Below are 11,200 nucleotides of genomic sequence, written 5' to 3'. Positions count from 1 at the left end.
AATCATAGCTTGTTTGGTCATGGGGTAACGGTTAATGGTTTTCAAAATACAAAATCTAGCCTTCCACACCAAATGTTCTTTCAATGACATTACGCAGTGAGGAGTGGGTGTAGTTGAACAGCTCACGTTCACTTTGGAAACCTCATTCACGGCGATTCCTATATTCTTGCAAGTGGTACGTTGTCCCCCGATATGGTGCCATGAAGCATCTGTTGTTAGCGTAACCCGAGTCGACGAGGTAAAATTTTCCTATACGTATACGTATAATAATTAACAAATAAGCGTACGGATCAAGTATTTGGAATGTCATTGCACACATAAAAAATCATGGGTTAACCTGGTGGTGGTTTCAGAAATCTTTTGATTGGGATATCTAAGGCGGATGCGAGTACTCTCGCATCGTGTGCTGAACCCTCCCATCTAGATAACATGTATGTAAATTTCATATCAAATGAGCACACTGCAAGCACATTAAGTGAAAAGAACCCCTTCATATTTCTATAAATTTTAGCAGTTTCACGAGGAGGAACTCATGGGACGTGAGTACCGTCAAGTGCTCCAACACAATCCTTCACATTTACAAGAGTTCTGTTGGTTATATTATATAAGGTAATAATTTTAGAAAGCATAATAAACTGCATTAAAATTTAGATGTGCATAATTAATGTAGAATACCGAACTTACATCGAACCATGGTGAGTATTTGTTTCCACTAGCAAGTATGTGCGGGTGAACAATTTAGAAATCTGGATGTCTAATGAAGCCCTTCTTCAATGTGCATACCGCCTCAAGAACTTTGGTGAAGTACTCTGACACTGTTGATCTAGATCACTGCCAATGGTCCTGCGCCTCCCTGTTAGTTTGGTTCTGACATAATATAGTTAGGAATATGAATAATTACTCGTCAACATTTAGGTGGATGGTCAGTTGCAATAAGCCTCTCTTATCAAGGATATAACTTAGATGCAAGAATGCATCACTACTCATACGGACTTTGTCATACATCACTGATGGACTGCGTTTCAGATAATAATTCACTCTAACTGCACCTCCCCAACCTGAAGTGTGCCTTCGGCGGAAAGGTTCTCTGTACACAAATTCAACACATAACAAAGTTACTGCAACTACCACTTGCCTGAAAAAATCATTAGCACTGTCACTTGCTGATTCATTAGGATCCATTGGGTTTGAATTCCCACCTATATCCATCCCTGCCAAAATTTTCAACTAATAAAGCATAAAGTTAAATATTGCAAAATGTATACGTAACTGTAAATCATATAAATCAACTGTTTAATAAAATCTGTTCAAAGCAATAACATTGTCCTCAAATTTGATATGATTCATCAGTACTAATAATGACAACTAATGAAGGAAATAAAACCATAAACGAATCAATAAGGACAACTCTATTTAAGTTCATAACAAGTAAATGTAATCTAGAAATCTCAACCAACTCTGTCGCCGCCATCACAATTGTGAAGAACCATCTCCTCCACATGGCATTGGAAATGGTGGCCTTGGAAATGGTGGCACATACGGTTGAAAAGGTGAAGTGGTTTGCTGGAATGTGTAGGCGGGTGCAGGATTCGGTTGTACGTGAGACTGAAAGAACGAGGGGATAGGCATTTGATGTGGTGGTAGAGGAAGAACTTGTTGATTTTCACACTGCTCCATAGTCTGCTCAATCCACGCAAGCTGATGATGTTCTGGCATACGAAGGAATGGCGGCTAAAGTCTAGGATTCGAAGTCATAAAGTTGAATATGAAAAGGTATTGATCTTGGGGTATTTGCAACGTTTCCAATAAATCAATGCATTGATCCTCAATATTTTCAATTTGAACGGACATATTCGTAGATGAATTTATACCTCGAATCTGACTACTTGTTTCTATCGAACTTACGATTCAATTCACGACACGCTCCATAAAGGTCAGTGAGACTCTACGATTGTTTCGACTTGACCGTTTACGTACCACTCGTGATGAGGAGCCCACACGTGGTGTGCGGCCTTGCCTCATATTTCTAAAAGGTATATCCTCACCATCATTGAAACTTTTTGGTCCTCTTTCAATGTCAATGGGGCTGCGTCACATTGTTGTGGTGGTGGAGGCGGACTGTTTGGTATATCATCCTGACCATACTCAAAGGGTCCAGTTGCCCTTGAATTGGTGAACGCGCAATAATACAAATCGTAATCCAACAAGGGCTTCCTCTTTGTCCTTTCAATCTCGGGGTGGCTCTGCAAATCCATCAACAAATATTAAAATCAAATGAGAAAAAGACTCATGGTTAGGCATCCAACATATGTATATAAAAGTCAATCAAGCATCAAACTTTCATGGATAAATTGTTGCCAATATTCGTCAGTGCAGGTGGGTTTCTTATGAATCGGATCCCATCTAAGTCCGGTGGTAGTACGAAGTAGAAATTCAACATCAAACGTTTTCTTCAGTCTACTAGCTTTTTGTTTCACTTTGTCCCAAGTTAGGGGGACGATCAAATGCTCACTTAGTTGGGTTGCCCATTTAACATACTTGTCTCAGTTTGGTGCAGTACCGGACGAGTGGGCTAAATTAAAGTCACCTAGCCACCGAAGCGACCCTACCTCTACTTCGGGGCTCCAATTGACATCTCTATCCCTCCTTCTTGCCATCTATTTAGTGGTGAAATCCAATCTGGTCGTAATACATATGTACATTTGAAGCAAAAATCATGTAATGAAAGGAAACATAATCAAATAGGCTCAGGAATGTGTAACGGCTCGCGTCGCCCACCTATGGAGCATTATCCTAGGGAATGACAACTATGCTACCAATGTTTATAAGCACACTACGGCAGCTAGCCCCGATCGTTATTCAACTTACCATAGTACGAATATGCCAATAGTGACATTATAAACCGGCAACTGATAATTGTCACACTTTTGAATATCACTCGACATAAGGAGCAAGGCCATTAGACACATATTACGCATCACAGCCATAGCTTATATGTGCATCAAAGTATAATTTAGATGAACTAGCACTTAGCAGTGGGTTCACTTAAAACAAAGAAGCAAAACAAGAAAACATTACCAAGTATACTCACAATAAGGAAATCCACATCTCAACAGCTTATTTTTAGCTCGGGTTAGAATTAGATAGCCTTTTTAGACTCATGGTTTGGTGTTAACACAAGAAAGACATTACTTATACGTTAGCTACCTAGTTGGCTTGTGTTCTTACATGGTTGATCATAGGTGCTAGTCTAACGACTACATGGGCATATTCATTTCAAACCTGTCACAAGTGCAGGGTATTCACAACAATAGAAACATGTGTGATTGTTAGAGATAAGAGTAACCTAACTGCCGGTTATTCACAACAGACATGACTATAAGGTATTCACAACAAAAACATTAAAAAGAGGATTTTTTTTTATTCCGCTAGAAAGCAAAAATGAACCTGCTTAGTAAAGAAAAGAATTTTGGTTTCCTGCCATTTTAACACATCTCCACACATTCATCCCTTAAACAAAAGCAAACCAGAGCAACCAACATGTTTATGGCATATCACATATGTATAGTAAAAAATCAATGTCCAAAGTCACCTGAGTTTATGGATGTAGATTCAAACCATAGAATATCACGCTGAGGAAATAAATGTAAGGATTTATGTACTTACCAAGTTTGAGCCTACAGAAGAGCAACTTTGGCCAGCTTCGAGATTCCCAAAATGCGAGAAGGAATTACTGTGTTTACGGTACCGACGACGATAATGCCAGGGGAATGAGCTTTGACGTCGCCGCTGAAGAGAACTAGGTCGAGAGCTAGTCCTCCTACATCGACCTAGGAGGGATGCCCAAGGAGGTCGCCGAACAGAACGGTTTAGAGTGAATTTCTCCGTTTTCGCCGGGGTTTGAAAACATGCAAAATTAGTGTTAATTTTGGGGATAGGGTTCACAATCTCAGATTTGGGGGAAACTTTTACTACTTCTCAGTATGGGAACGGATAAAGCTTGAATGAGGAGATGATGATTTTGGGGCTAGGGTTTGGTTTCAGATTTGGGGGAAACAACTTTTGCAACGAAACTCGTGAAATGGTAGATAAGAAATGGAAACGCCTAAAAGCTTAAAGGAGGAGACGGGGCTTCAAATAGGAGACGAGGCTCTTACACAATGGTCAAAAGGAGGAGACGAGGCAGGAATCAACGGTTCAGAGAAGAAACTTTTACAGATGTAAGTGAGAATCACGTGAAATGGCAGAGAAGGAATGGGAAGGCTCGAATCTCAGTTCAGTGAAGGAAGAGGACAACCAACAGCTACAAGCAGGGCTGTTGCTACACGCGAGAGCTAAACACTGTGGACATTAATTCGAGTTGCACTCGAATTGAATGGGGGATGGTGAACTTGAGTTTTGGTTGCTAACTCGAATTAATGCTCGAGTTACAACACGACCGAACACGGATTTGGGGTGAAAGTGAAACTCGAGTATGAAATACTTGAGTTTTTAGGGTCAAACAAACAGGCCCTTGTTTTTTGGGAAAGAAATTTACAACAGTTGGTTTTGAAAGCCGAACAGTGAACATAATCAAAACCAACCAATGCCGTCTGTGCCTTGTTTTTATTTTTTATTTTTGGGTTTTCCTTTAGAGAGACATACGCATGAGAAAATTAATGCAAATTGAACGTTTTAGAATTTGGCTTTTAGGAGTGTTCAAAAAATCCACCAGTGATCATTAATTATTTTTAAATTATTGAGTGATTTTATTAATTTATTAATTTAATTTTTTTAAACAGTTTGATTTGTAGTTTGAATTTCTCAAACAACTTAATAATCCGTTAAAAAATATATATGTATAATTTTTAAAATTTTAAAACATTTATTTATTTATTTTAATTTTTATTGATCATAATAAATATTCTACACTTATAAAATACATCATATTATATTTTTATTGATTTATATTAAAACCTTAAATGGTGAACTGTTAGACATTTGTTGTTTTTAAGTTATATTGTAAACTTGAATCTCATATTATTTTTATTAACTAACGATTTTATAATTTTTATGAATTATTGAAAATTTTTTTAGTGTTAAGCTTAAACCGCCCAAACCAAACCGTCCAAAACTGCTTATGAGTGATTTGGTTCAATTTGATTTTTGTCAAAAATATCAAACCGCCTAAACCGTCCAAAAGAAAAAATATTTTGATTGTTATTACAACACAAATAAAAATATAAAACATAAAAATAGAAAAAACTCTATAAATATCCCAATAAATTGAGCCCCTCAATGCCAAAGGTGTGTGGAACAAGGTACGAGTGACATTGACGAAAAGCTCTTAAAATCGTGAGAAAAGCACCAAGGACATGGTCCCACGTGCCGCCGCCAATGAGCATTGACTGCCACACGCTTCAGACCATCTTCCTAGCCTCCCTTCCACGATCTAGTTCCCGGAGTTTTTACAGAATCCTACGGTGATCTAAGGTAGAAGACCAGATACCGCTTCCTCTTGAACAACTCTATTTTGGTGATTATCAACACTTTCGTCGGCACGAACTCGATGCTGGTGACCTATGAACTTTAGAAGCTGGTAGCCCGACGAATAGTCCGGACCACCGACCCCAGAAAACTCCTCCTCTAAGTTTGTTGTAGAGTACCTCTTTCTAGCTTTCTCTTATTAGAATTCTGACAGCTAGGGTTTTATTTAAATTAATATTTATTCTTTTATCTAAACGACATAAGATTCAAATTTAATTTACTCTATACAAGTTTCTCTAGAATGATAATCTCTTTAGAATCATTAATATTATATTATATAGATCTAGCCGTTCGTTTTAACTGATTAGATTTTGGTACCCTAATATTCCAAAGTCATTATTTTGTTTTACAAATGACGAACGAGTTGTATATATATATTGTCATTTACCAAACGGAACATTAATATACACTTTAACATCGAAGGTCAATGTGCTTGCTTATGTTTATTTCTTTGCTACCTAATAGTGTATATTTTTCTTTGGTAGGATACCTAATAATGTATATTTTTACGGAATTAAGCCTTACATTACGTCGTACAAATAATTCATTAATCGGCTTGATGACTGATACAGTACTCTTATGTTGACTTTTTGGCCTCCGCATACATTCTCCTCCTTTTCTTTCTTGTCTTCTTGTTTCTTTTCTTTCCGTGTTTTTTGGGTGGGTTTAGGGTGGTGGTGGTGGGTGTGACCGCATGATGTTAATAGCTTTTATTTTCTTCCTGAAAAAAAAAAGTTTTTTGAATCAGAACTTCCTTTGGTAATTATGGAAAGGCAATATATCATTTATATCAAACATCCTTCATGAATTGAATTGTTCATATTAAGTGTTTAGTACGGTGGAATTGATTCAAATTTAAATTTTTATAATAAAACGAGCAGTCTTATCACTTCACTTCACTGAATAATTACTTTTCTTTTTAAATTGTCCGTAAGAGTGACCGAAAATGTATGGCATTATAATATATTAGATTTGATGACCACAAGCATAGGTAATGTTAAGTATTTTTATTAGTTAAAAATTTATTGCCAATCTTATAAAAATTCAAGAAACAGGTTTATGAAGATTTCAGATTAAAGAATAAGATTCATAATCAGATTTGAAGTTGAAGTTGTGATATGTTGAGATAAAGATTAAAAGGGGTGATTTGAATTTGAACCGAAGATGGCCTATATACATATTAAGTGATATGGATTTAGTTTCAAATTTAAATGGAGATATAGCTTGCAAGTCAAGATTAATTCAGATTTGATTGTTTTTTGTAAAGTAATCCGAATATGAGGTGGAGAAAATTTAAATTCAAGTTCAAGAGTTGCAGATGATTTGGCCGCACTTGGTTAGTGATTTGCGTGAGATAAGCTTTGAGATTTGAACGTCAAAATACTACAAACGTGGAGGTGTGGTGTAAGTAGGTTAAAGCATTGGGTTTGGTTTAAAAGTTCAAATGGGATTTGGTGTTTTGAATTAAAGGGAGGCTTATCTGATCAAATGTTTAGATGAAGTCTTAGTGAGATAATAAAGCAGATAAAATCGTGGAAATTTTATTTTGAGAAAAAAATCGTGGAAGATTTTCTGGAGAGATTTTCTTGTAGAGTTACTTTGAAAGGAGATTATGTGTGATATTATTTTGAGAGAATCAATGAGATTTTTCTAGTGAGATTGCACATATATTTTTAAGAAAAGTTTTTGTGGAAATAATCTAAGTGAGAATCATGGAGAAAAGAAAAGATCTTTGGGGGAGAGATTCTCGAGTAGCTTTAGAAGCCTTATTTTAAGGACTTGCGTTTAGCTCACTTGGTACGGATTTAATAGAGAAAATATTCAGAGAAAACTTCTTTGAGTTTGAGAGCTTTTATAGAGAAATATTCAGAGAGACGTATGTGCTTTTGAGAGCATTTGAGTGTTAATCATTACACATTTCGGGAGAGACGCTTGTTGCTCTCGGGAGAAAGCTCTGCCGGTCAAAGGAAGTTCGCTGGATAAATAGAAGACATGTGGTGCACACTAAACAACAATACTGTGGAGATTCGTCACTGCAACATCATTGTCTATGAGGGAGTCTTGTGTGAATAAGTCCGTCAATATCTGTAATTTCTGGAACATAGTGAACCTATCTGAACTTGGTCCCACATATATAGATGTACACACCCAATTGTGATACCATATTGCATGTTCGTTTTATTTCTGCATTTTATTCTGCTCCAGAAACTGAACATAATTAATCTAAAACTCAATTAATCAACCAGTGTTTCAACAGTATTCTAACACTATCTGTGACACTTAACGTAAAATCAGGTCTAATAAGTAACTTAGAAAAATATTAATGGTACATCTTTTCACATATGGATTGATGTTTACCTACTAATTAAGGTTAGTATTCTTCTGGTATTAGTCAACAATCACAGCTTGTTCTACCCTAAAGCCTCTTTTATTAAAATGAAAATGATCTTCTTCGAAAAGAAGGAGAAACGACTAGTCTTTTACGAATTCTAGTGAACCCAAATTCGATACCTTCTGTTTCCCTGCTTTTAGTCAACGACTAAAGCATATGCTTTGCCCTCGTTTTTTTCTTTTTTGGAGAAAAAGGAGTGAAGTTAACGTTACCAACCATCATAAAAACCTTTTCAATTAAGCTGTCAATTCAATTTTTCAGTAATTTAACAACAGAACAACACAAAATCCGAGAAAAAAAGAAAAACTCAAGAGCATGATGTGACACGGGAGGAACAGGAACACTTAAGAGACGTTTGGTAAGAGGATTCATACCATGATTTGAATCATGATTTATGGTTCGTTACAGTGTTTTCTCTCACAAAAAATACACGTAAATAAAAAATGGTTATAATCTCATGATTCAATCCATTAACAAAACGTCTCCTTAGTGGTTCATAAACACATCATTATAAATAAATAGAGCCCGTTTGGTTCATGGATTAAAACTATGATATTAGAATTATTTTTAATTTATGTGTATTTTTTGTGAGAGAAAATACTGTAGCGAACTATGAACCATGATTCGAATCAGAGAACGTATCATCCAACCAAATGGGCTCTAAACAAATATAATTATAAAGATTTCGTTTATTTTGCCGATTTAAATTTAAAATATTTTATCGATTCGAGTTTAGAATTTAAATTTTACTACAGTAAAAAGTTTTAAAAAATAATTACATTTAACTTTTTTATTACAATAAAAAATCCTCACATAAAATCACATATCAACTCAAAATAAAAACTCAAATCATCGAACTAAATGAGTCCAAATAAACTAAACAAATATAGAGACGTTTGATTCATGGATTAGAATCATGTGATTAGAATTATTTTCAATTTACGTGTATTTTTTGTGAGAGAAAATACTGTAACGAACTATGAACCATGATTTAAATCATAGTTTGAATTCTCTAACCAAACATCCCCATAATGATAGGTTTTACACTTGGTTCCCTAAGGACAATTTAGTAGTAAAACCACAGTACAACTTTGAAGTGTTTTCCACCGTGGGTGAAAGAGGTGAATATTCCATATTTTTCTCCTACTTGAGCTTTAATTCGAAGAGGGCATTAAGGCGGTGACGTATAGGTACGTGGGCTACATATGGGTAACTCAGAGATAGTACAATAAATAAGAGGAATTTTTTCACAAGAAACATTCACATATTTATATTTTTTCACAATAAAGTAAGCCACTAGATTACTGTTGGAAATCCATTAGTTGTCCTCAGAACGAACAATATGTGTTGCATCAAGAACATTGAAAATGCACGAGGTTGAAACCTATTTATATTTTTGATAAAAAAAATCCTTTTTATTTGTAAGGAGTTGAAACCTATGTATATTGAAGAGGAGAGGCCGTTATTGAGAATCAACGGATTGCACATTGATTATTATGTATGTAAATGAGCTGAATTTTTTTTTTTTTTTTTCTTGATGAATAGGGTACTGTAAGGAATGTGAGCAATGGTGTTATATCGCGAGTGCTTCTAATCTAGCCCAGTAACCATTGTCAAGATCCAACACATGGGTGTTAATTTTAATTTCTTAAATCCAATTTTACAGTGACTATTTTGCTTGATTTATATACGTTGCGCTTCTTATCTCTGGCATTTTCCTGTTCAGTGAGATCTGGAAGTGTTCATGGTAATTTCCAAGGTATTCCACATGTAAACATCTTCCTCATGAATACTTGTCGATATAGTTCATAACAAGCTTGTTATCTGCATTCTTTGAGGCACATAAAAGTAAATAAATTGAGGAATGGATTAGAAAACATGCACATATAATTGCATTCCTGAGTCTTCTGATATTACAATCTAACTTTGTACTTTTCGCTCATGAATATGTTAATTAGACCAAAATCAAGGAAATGATCAGCCAAGAATTAACAAACCATAAATTTAAAAGAGAAAACGTACAATAGCTAAAACTTATTTTTGAGCCCCTTTTGTGGCTTCTAATTTTAAAGCTTCATAGCGTGGGTCTAATATGAGCCAGATGTTTCTCTCTCTCGATGGTCGGCATTCGTTTACGACATCCAAAAGGCTAAAACCATTGCCACAATGTCTAAGTACCAAAAACTCTCACCTCCAAAAAATTCCTTTACTCTAAGTTCATTCTCTAGCAATTTCAGCAGCCCCCAAAAGTCTTCAGTTGCTTTCTCTCTTTCTGCCTCGTCCGCCGTATTCGCCTTATAAGCCGCGGGAGATAGCTGAAAGAAATTAAATTAAATTAATTTAAAATGTACATCGTTATTTTTAGTTAACATATTAGTTCCGTAGTCTGCCCAACTCCATAGAGTAGAGTGAGAGATTATAAATAGAGATTAGCACGAAATCGGATAACTATTCCCACGAAAGTAGTCCACAATCAACTTAAATTTTAAATGAAAACAAATGAAATTTGAATCTCGCAAAATCAACCACAATCTCTGAGGGAAACTCTCATTGTTAACAGTTTTGCATATTGCAGGCACCTTTTGACTTCTAAATTTTTATGACACAAAAAATAGAAAATATAAACCTTAATTCCTACAAACAAGCCTATAAGCCTTAAAAAAATCATGTCACCCAATTGACCTTTTCGTCGATGAACTTCGCCCAAAAGGGTGCCGGCTCTTTGGAGAGGATCTTGAGGCAAAATGGGATATTTTTGTTTCCAGGTCTCGTTCTATGTATTCAAGGATGGCGAGAGACTCCGCGACGGGATTTCCGTTGTGAAGAAGAACAGGAATCTTTTTGTGAACTGGGTTGTATTTCAGAAGCAAAGAGCTTTTGTTCAGTTTTTTTTGGTTCAGCAGGTCTTCTTCCACGTACTCGTAGGGTATGCCTTTAAGTTTCAAAACTTCTTCAGCCATTTTGCGTCCCGTTCATTTTACTAATACAAATTTTGTTACAGTAAAAAGTTTTCATAAATAATCACATCTAATTTTTTTACTATAGTAAAAAACTCACATATAAAATCACATTTTAACTCGAATTAAAAACTCGAATCAGCGAACTAAACATACTCTTAATTTATTTTTGCTAATTCAATTATAAGGAATGATAAAAGGAAAAGCTTAACTAAGGGACCATTTGGATTGCCTTGCAAGTTGTTGCTCAGCTTGTGTGTTGTTTATTAATTAATATTGTGGCGGTAAATATTGTACTCTCAAATTGTTATAAATAATTCCAGAA

At 35.4% G+C, this 11,200-nt stretch overlaps 1 pseudogene; it reads right to left on the bottom strand.

Moving 5' to 3' along the window:
• Positions 1 to 9,954: 9,954 nt before the first annotated feature.
• LOC21411537 lies at positions 9,955 to 10,878 on the bottom strand (annotated as a pseudogene).
• Positions 10,879 to 11,200: the final 322 nt, after the last annotated feature.

The sequence above is a fragment of the Morus notabilis genome, unplaced genomic scaffold (genome assembly GCF_000414095.1).
Source record: "Morus notabilis unplaced genomic scaffold, ASM41409v2 Scaffold2801, whole genome shotgun sequence".
Taxonomy (NCBI): domain Eukaryota; kingdom Viridiplantae; phylum Streptophyta; class Magnoliopsida; order Rosales; family Moraceae; genus Morus; species Morus notabilis.
Note: the sequence above shows the minus strand (reverse complement) of the source record. Positions and strands in the feature narration are given on the sequence as shown.